The sequence below is a fragment of the Cololabis saira genome, chromosome 24 (assembly GCF_033807715.1).
Source record: "Cololabis saira isolate AMF1-May2022 chromosome 24, fColSai1.1, whole genome shotgun sequence".
NCBI lineage: Eukaryota > Metazoa > Chordata > Actinopteri > Beloniformes > Belonidae > Cololabis > Cololabis saira.
This window is the reverse complement of record NC_084610.1, coordinates 24,932,471-24,941,652: the sequence shown is the minus strand read 5'-3', so window position 1 is coordinate 24,941,652 and position 9,182 is coordinate 24,932,471.

The following is a 9,182-nucleotide window of genomic DNA, read 5'->3' as shown; positions in this document are numbered from 1 at the left end:
GGAGACGACGTCCACTGGAGACGAGAGACGGAGACGAAGGTCATTGAGAGACATGGAGGATCATGGAAGGTCATGGAAGGTCATGGAAGGTCATGGAAGGTCATGGAGAGACATAGAAGAAAAATGGAGGACCTTGAAGAATGTTTGATGTTTTTTATCTGTGTGTATTTATTTGTACCAGGGACTGCAGAGGCTAATTAGCCTGAGGCCTTGTAGTACCCTATAATGTAATAATCTCCTATAATGTAATAATTTCACCCTATAATGTAATAATTTCACCAATAATGTAATAATCTCCTATAATGTAATAATCTCCTATAATGTAATAATCTCCTATAATGTAATAATCTCCTATAATGTAATAATTTCCTATAATGTAATAATTTCCTTTAATGTAATTATTTCACCCTATAATGTAATAATCTCCTATAATGTAATAATCTCCTATAATCTAATAATCCCCTATAATGTAATAATTTCCTATAATGTAATAATTTCACCCTATAATGTAATAATTTCACCGATAATGTAATAATCTCCTATAATGTAATAATTTCACCCTATAATGTAATAATTTCATCCTATAATGTAACAATTTCACCCTATAATGTAATAATCTCCTATAATGTAATAATTTCACCCTATAATGTAATAATCTCCTATAATGTAATAATTTCATCCTATAATGTAATAATCTCATATAATGTAAAAATCTCCTATAATTTAATAATCTCCTATAATGTAATAATCTCCTATAATGTAATAATTTCACCCTATAATGTAATAATCTCCTATAATGTAATAATTTCATCCTATAATGTAATAATCTCATATAATGTAATACTCCCCTATAATTTAATAATCTCCTATAATGTAATAATCTTCTATAATGTAATAATTTCCTATAATGTAATAATTTCCTATAATGTAATAATTTCACCCTATAATGTAATAATTTCACCAATAATGTAATAATCTCCTATAATGTAATAATTTCACCCTATAATGTAATAATTTCATCCGATAATGTAATAATTTCACCCTATAATGTAATAATCTCCTATAATGTAATAATCTCCTATAATGTAATAATTTCACCCTATAATGTAATAATCTCCTATAATGTAATAATTTCATCCTATAATGTAATAATCTCCTATAATGTAATAATCTCCTATAATGTAATAATCTCCTATAATGTAATAATCTCACCCTATAGTGTAATAATCTCCTATAATGTAATAATCTCACCCTATAGTGTAATAATCTCCTATAATGTAATAATCTCATATAATGTAATAATCTCCTATAATTTAATAATCTCCTATAATGTAATAATTTTACCCTATAATGTAATAATCTCCTATAATGTAATAATCTTCTATAATGTAATAATTTCCTATAATGTAATTATTTCACCCTATAATGTAATAATTTCACCAATAATGTAATAATCTCCTATAATGTAATAATTTCACCCTATAATGTAATATTTTCACCCTATAATGTAATAATTTCATCCTATAATGTAATAATTTCACCCTATAATGTAATAATTTCCTATAATGTAATAATCTCCTATAATGTAATAATTTCACCCTATAATGTAATAATCTCCTATAATGTAATAATTTCATCCTATAATGTAATAATATCATATAATGTAATAATCCCCTATAATTTAATAATCTCCTATAATGTAATAATTTCACCCTATAATGTAATAATTTCACCCTATAATGTAATAATTTCACCCTATAATGTAATAATCTCATGTAATGTAATAATCTCCTATAATTTAATAATCTCCTATAATGTAATAATTTTACCCTATAATGTAATAATCTCCTATAATGTAATAATCTCACCCTATAATGTAATAATCTCCTATAATGTAATAATCTCCTATAATTTAATAATCTCCTATAATGTAATAATTTTACCCTATAATGTATTAATCTCCTATAATGTAATAATCTCCTATAATTTAATAATGTCATCCTATAATGTAATAATCTCATATAATGTAATAATCTCCTATAATTTAATAATCTCCTATAATGTAATAATTTTACCCTATAATGTAATAATCTCCTATAATGTAATAATCTTCTATAATGTAATAATTTCCTATAATGTAATAATTTCACCCTATAATGTAATAATTTCACCAATAATGTAATAATCTCCTATAATGTAATAATTTCACCCTATAATGTAATAATTTCACCCTATAATGTAATAATTTCATCCTATAATGTAATAATTTCACCCTATAATGTAATAATCTCCTATAATGTAATAATCTCCTATAATGTAATAATTTCACCCTATAATGTAATAATCTCCTATAATGTAATAATCTCCTATAATGTAATAATTTCATCCTATAATGTAATAATCTCATATAATGTAATAATCTCCTATAATGTAATAATTTCCTATAATGTAATAATTTCACCTTATAATGTAATAATTTCACCCTATAATGTAATAATTTCATCCTATAATGTAATAATTTCACCCTATAATGTAATAATCTCCTATAATGTAATAATTTCACCCTATAATGTAATAATCTCCTATAATGTAATAATTTCATCCTATAATGTAATAATCTCATATAATGTAATAATTTCCTATAATTTAATAATCTCCTATAATGTAATAATTTTACCCTATAGTGTAATAATCTCCTATAATGTTATAATTTCACCCTATAATGTAATAATCTCCTATAATGTAATAATTTCACCCTATAATGTAATAATCTCCTATAATTTAATAATTTCATCCTATAATGTAATAATCTCATATAATGTAATAATCTCCTATAATTTAATAATCTCCTATAATGTAATAATTTTACCCTATAATGTAATAATCTCCTATAATCTAATAATCCCCTATAATGTAATAATTTCCTATAATGTAATAATTTCACCCTATAATGTAATAATTTCACCAATAATGTAATAATCTCCTATAATGTAATAATTTCACCCTATAATGTAATAATTTCACTCTATAATGTACTAATTTCATCCTATAATGTAATAATTTCACCCTATAATGTAATAATCTCATATAATGTAATAATCTCCTATAATTTAATAATTTCACCCTATAATGTAATAATCTCCTATAATGTAATAATCTCCTATAATGTAATAATTTCATCCTATAATGTAATAATCTCATATAATGTAATAATCTCCTATAATTTAATAATTTTACCCTATAGTGTAATAATCTCCTATAATGTAATAATTTCATATAATGTAATAATCTCCTGTAATGTAATAATCTCCTATAATGTAATAATCTCCTATAATGTAATAATCTCCTATAATGTAATAATCTCCTATAATGTAATAATCTCACCCTATAGTGTAATAATCTCCTATAATGTAATAATCTCATATAATGTAATAATCTCCTAAAAGTCTGTAATTTAAGCCAATAGTCATTCTGGTGTTTCAGATCCGGCGTATAAAACATTCTTAGATTCTCAAAACACAAAATGTAGAACTCTGGACTGAAAATGAACATCTATATTACATTATCTGTCAAGTATTACATTATCAGTTTTGAAAACCTAAAAATGTAAATGTAATGAAACACCAGAATGACTATTGGCTTAAATTACAGACTTTTAGTTCCATGTAATACATTCCCAATAATGTAATAAGGTATTACATTATCGGTAAAAATGTTATTACAATATCAGTCAGGATATTGTATTACTTTATTGGTGAAGTTATTACATTATTGGGTTTTATTACATTTTCGATTGAGTTAAGTACAAATTTTATTACATTTTCAGGAAATTATTACATTATAGGAAATTATTACATTATAGGAGATTATTACATTATAGGAGATTATTAAATTATACGAAATTATTACATTATAGGGTGAAATTATTACATTATGTGAAATTATTACATTATAGGAGATTATTACATTATATGGTGAAATTATTACATTATAGGAAATTATTAAATTATAGGGTGCTATTTTATTACATTATTGGTGAAATTACTACATTATAGGAGCTACAAGGCTAACTCTGGTGCATCAAATGTTTACATTTATGTTTTTAATTGCACATGGTCCCTCAAATAAAATTAAGAAAGAAAGAAAGAAAGAAAGAAAGAAAGAAAGAAAGAAAGAAAGAAAGAAAGAAAGAAAGAAGAAAGAAAGAAAGAAAGAAAGAAAGAAAGAAAGAAAGAAAGAAAGAAAGAAAGAAAGAAAGAAAGAAAGAAAGAAAGAAAGAAAGAAAGAAAGAAAGAAAGAAAGAAAGAAAGAAAGAAAGAAAGAAAGAAAGAAAGAAAGAAAGAAAAAAGGATGGAGAGAGAGAAAGAAAGAAAGAAAGAAAGAAAGAAAGAAAGAAAGAAAGAAAGAAAGAAAGAAAGAAAGAAAGAAAGAAAGAAAGAAAAAGGATGGAGAGAGAGAAAGAAAGAAAGAAAGAAAGAAAGAAAGAAAGAAAGAAAGAAAGAAAGAAAGAAAGAAAGAAAGAAAGAAAGAAAGAAAGAAAGAAAGAAAGAAAGAAAGAAAGAAAGAAAGAAAGAAAGAAAGAAAGAAAGAAAGAAAGAAAGAAAGAAAGAAAGAAAGAAAGAAAGAAAGAAAGAAAGAAAGAAAGAAAGAAAGAAAGAAAGAAAGAAAGAAAGAAAGAAAGAGTCCTGGACTCACGGCAGCAGCGTCTCTGCAGCTCCTGGAGCTTCAAAGCTGCTCTGCAGATGGAAACCTGGTTCTCCTTCTTCATCTCAGACCTGAACCAGGTTCCAGGTTCCTCCAGCTGTTCACCTGTCCAGACCTGTTCACCTGTCCAGACCTGCTCACCCGCTCACACCGCTCACCTGCTCAGGGTTATGGGGGGTAGAGATCCCAGGTCTTCAGACCACAATAAAGAACAAATGAAATAAGAGCAGGAACCAGCGAGTGTGGTATCTGCTGCTGCAGAAGAGAAGCTGCTGAATGATGGATGAAGGAGTCGGATATCACCTGCTGCTCTGGACCAATCAGCAGCCAGCATTACACCTGCTACTCTGGACCAATCAGGAGCCAGCATTACACCTGCTGCTCTGGACCAATCAGCAGCCAGCATTACACCTGCTGCTCTGGACCAATCAGCAGCCAGCATTACACCTGCTGCTCTGGACCAATCAGCAGCCAGCATTACACCTGCTGCTCTGGACCAATCAGCAGCCAGCATTACACCTGCTGCTCTGGACCAATCAGCAGCCAGCATTACACCTGCTGCTCTGGACCAATCAGCAGCCAGCATTACACCTGCTGCTCTGGACCAATCAGCAGTCAGCATTTCACCTGCTGCTCTGGACCAATCAGCAGTCAGCATTTCACCTGCTGCTCTGGACCAATCAGCAGCCAGCATTACACCTGCTGCTCTGGACCAATCAGCAGCCAGCATTACACCTGCTGCTCTGGACCAATCAGCAGCCAGCATTACACCTGCTGCTACTCTGGACCAATCAGCAGCCAGCATTACACCTGCTGCTACTCTGGACCAATCAGCAGCCAGCATTACACCTGCTGCTCTGGACCAATCAGATCAATAAAACTCCTCAGAAATGATAAAACTCCACAAAAATAATAAAACTCACAGAAATGATAAAACTACACAAAAATAATAAAACTCCACAGAAATGATAATAATACAATAGAAACATTAAAACATACACAATACAAATATTAAAAACATACACAATAGAAACATTAAAAACATAATAATAAAAAAGATTAAAAACATAATAATAGAAACATTAAAAACATAATAATAGAAACATTAAAACATACACAATACAAATATTAAAAACATACACAATAGAAACATTAAAAACATAATAATAAAAAAGATTAAAAACATAATAATAGAAACATTAAAAACATAATAATAGAAACATTAAAAACATAATAATAGAAACATTAAAAAAATACACAATACAAATATTAAAAACATACACAATAGAAACATCAAAAACATAATAATAGAAACATTAAAAACATAATAATAAAAAAGATTAAAAACATAATAATAGAAACATTAAAAACATAATAATAGAAACATTAAAACATACACAATACAAATATTAAAAACATACACAATAGAAACATCAAAAACATAATAATAGAAACATTAAAACATACACAATACAAATATTAAAAACATACACAATACAAATATTAAAAAAATACACAATACAAATATTAAAAACATACACAATAGAAATATTAAAAACATACACAATACAAATATTAAAAACATACACAATAGAAACATCAAAAACATAATAATAGAAACATTAAAAACATAATAATAGAAAGATTAAAAACATAATAATAGAAACATTAAAAACATAATAATAGAAAGATTAAAAACATAATAATAGAAACATTAAAAACATAATAATAGAAACATTAAAAACATAATAATAGAAAGATTAAAAACATAATAATAGAAACATTAAAAACATAATAATAGAAAGATTAAAAACATAATAATAGAAAGATTAAAAACATAATAATAGAAACATTAAAAACATAATAATAGAAACATTAAAACATACACAATACAAATATTAAAAACATACACAATAGAAATATTAAAAACATACACAATACAAATATTAAAAACATACACAATACAAATATTAAAAACATACACAATACAAATATTAAAAACATACACAATAGAAATATTAAAAACATACACAATACAAATATTAAAAACATACACAATAGAAACATCAAAAACATAATAATAGAAACATTAAAAACATACACAATAGAAACATTAAAAACATAATAATAGAAACATTAAAAACATAATAATAGAAACATTAAAAACATACACAATAGAAACATTAAAAACATAATAATAAAAAAGATTAAAAACATAATAATAGAAACATTAAAAACATAATAATAGAAACATTAAAAACATAATAATAGAAACATTAAAACATACACAATACAAATATTAAAAACATACACAATAGAAATATTAAAAACATACACAATACAAATATTAAAAACATACACAATACAAATATTAAAAACATACACAATAGAAACATCAAAAACATAATAATAGAAACATTAAAAACATAATAATAGAAACATCAAAAACATAATAATAGAAAGATTAAAAACATAATAATAGAAACATTAAAAACATAATAATAGAAACATTAAAAACATAATAATAGAAACATTAAAAACATACACAATAGAAACATTAAAAACATAATAATAGAAACATTAAAAACATAATAATAGAAACATTAAAAACATACACAATAGAAACATTAAAAACATAATAGAAACATTAAAAACATAATAATAGAAACATTAAAAACATACACAATAGAAACATTAAAAACATAATAATAGAAACATTAAAAACACACAATAGAAACATTAAAAACACACACAATTAAAGCTGCAAGCATTACAGCTTTTACAGCTTTTACAGCTTTTAGAAAAAGCTGATTGTGCAAATGAAGTTCTACAAAGAGCTTAAACCTTCCAGCTGCCACTAGAGGCCGCTCTAACCTGCTCTTACATTTCTGAATGTATTTACAAAAAGACCATTTAGACATTTAAACACAGCCTTCATATAATGAAATTGTATAAAATGAGCAAAACTTGCAATATTGTATTTACTTAAAATATGGCAATGATGATACCGGATTTGCTTTTGATCTAATATCTAATATCTTCAACGAGACGAGAGAGGATCATAGAGCTGAACAACAACATGTCAGACCTTTTCTTATTCATCATATTAATCACGCCCCTATTTCTCTTGCAATACTGATTCAAACTTATACTAGACCCCGTACAAAACTCAACACATCACGACTTAACTCCTTCATTTCTGAAGAGTGGATTCATTTATGAACGATTCTCCAGACACTGAAAATATCGTATTCATAGTATAAGAAGAAACAAACAAAAACTAGAAAATAGTCTATGAAAGAATTAAAATGTCCCTTTTTATGTCTTTGATTTTGGCATTTAAGCACTTTCTGTGAAGCACTTTGGTTGCAGCTCAGCCGTTATATATATGTCTACATATATATATATATATATATATATATATATATATATATATATATATATATATATATATATATATATATATATATATATATATATGTATATATATATATATATATATATATATATATATGTATATATATATATATATATATATAAGGAGTCACCAGAGGGAGAGGCTGCCAGGATTCCTGGAAACTCCTGGAACTGTTGTTGTTGTTGTTTCTTATCTCTGACCGTAAACTCAGTGCCGGCTCCGTCTCCCGCGATGCGTCACTTCCTTCCTCCATCAGACCTTACAACCAGGCTGTAACCGTAGCAACGGACAATAATAATAACAACAATAACATGTGCAATAACCATACGTGCAATATCTGTCTGTCTTCCTCACACTCATCCTACCTCAGCCTCCTGAGGTCCTGATAAACTGGATCCCTACTTTCTTAAACTAGCTGCTGATTTTATTGCCGAACCTTTATCATTTATTTTGAATCTTAGTCTTGTCAGTAACATGATCCTTAAAGTCTGGAAATCTGCCTCCATCCTTCTCCTGCTGGAAGGGGGTGGTCCCTCAAATCTCTTAACTATAGGCCGATCTCCAAACTGGGCATTTTGGCAAAGTTATTTGAAAAGCTTGTTAGCAATCAACTCAAGGACTATTTAGACTCTAACAATATCTTATCCCAATATCAGTCCGGTTTAGGAAACAGCACAGCAGTTACTGCTGCCCTCAAGGTGATAAATGACATCATTGAGGCCTTTTTTTACTTTTTTACTTCCCCTGCATGTGTGTGTTAAGTTACTGAACAAAGTGAGTTTCCCCACGGAGGGAGAAATAAAGGATAATCTAATCTAATCTCTAATCTACTCTGACATCGTTGAGGTGACGCCTCATGCTGACAGGAGGGGGGGACTTCCTGTCCAGGTAGAGGTGGGTCCCTATGCTGCGTGAAGCCGTCTGGGTGTCCCAGCTGAGGGCGTGTCCTTCTCAGGTTAATTACTGATCAGCTCAAAGTCTCTCAGGTGAGTTTAAAGAGGAGTTTAAAGAGTTTCTAGGTTCCCAGGAGTTTCTACGTTCCCAGGAGTTTCTAGGTTCC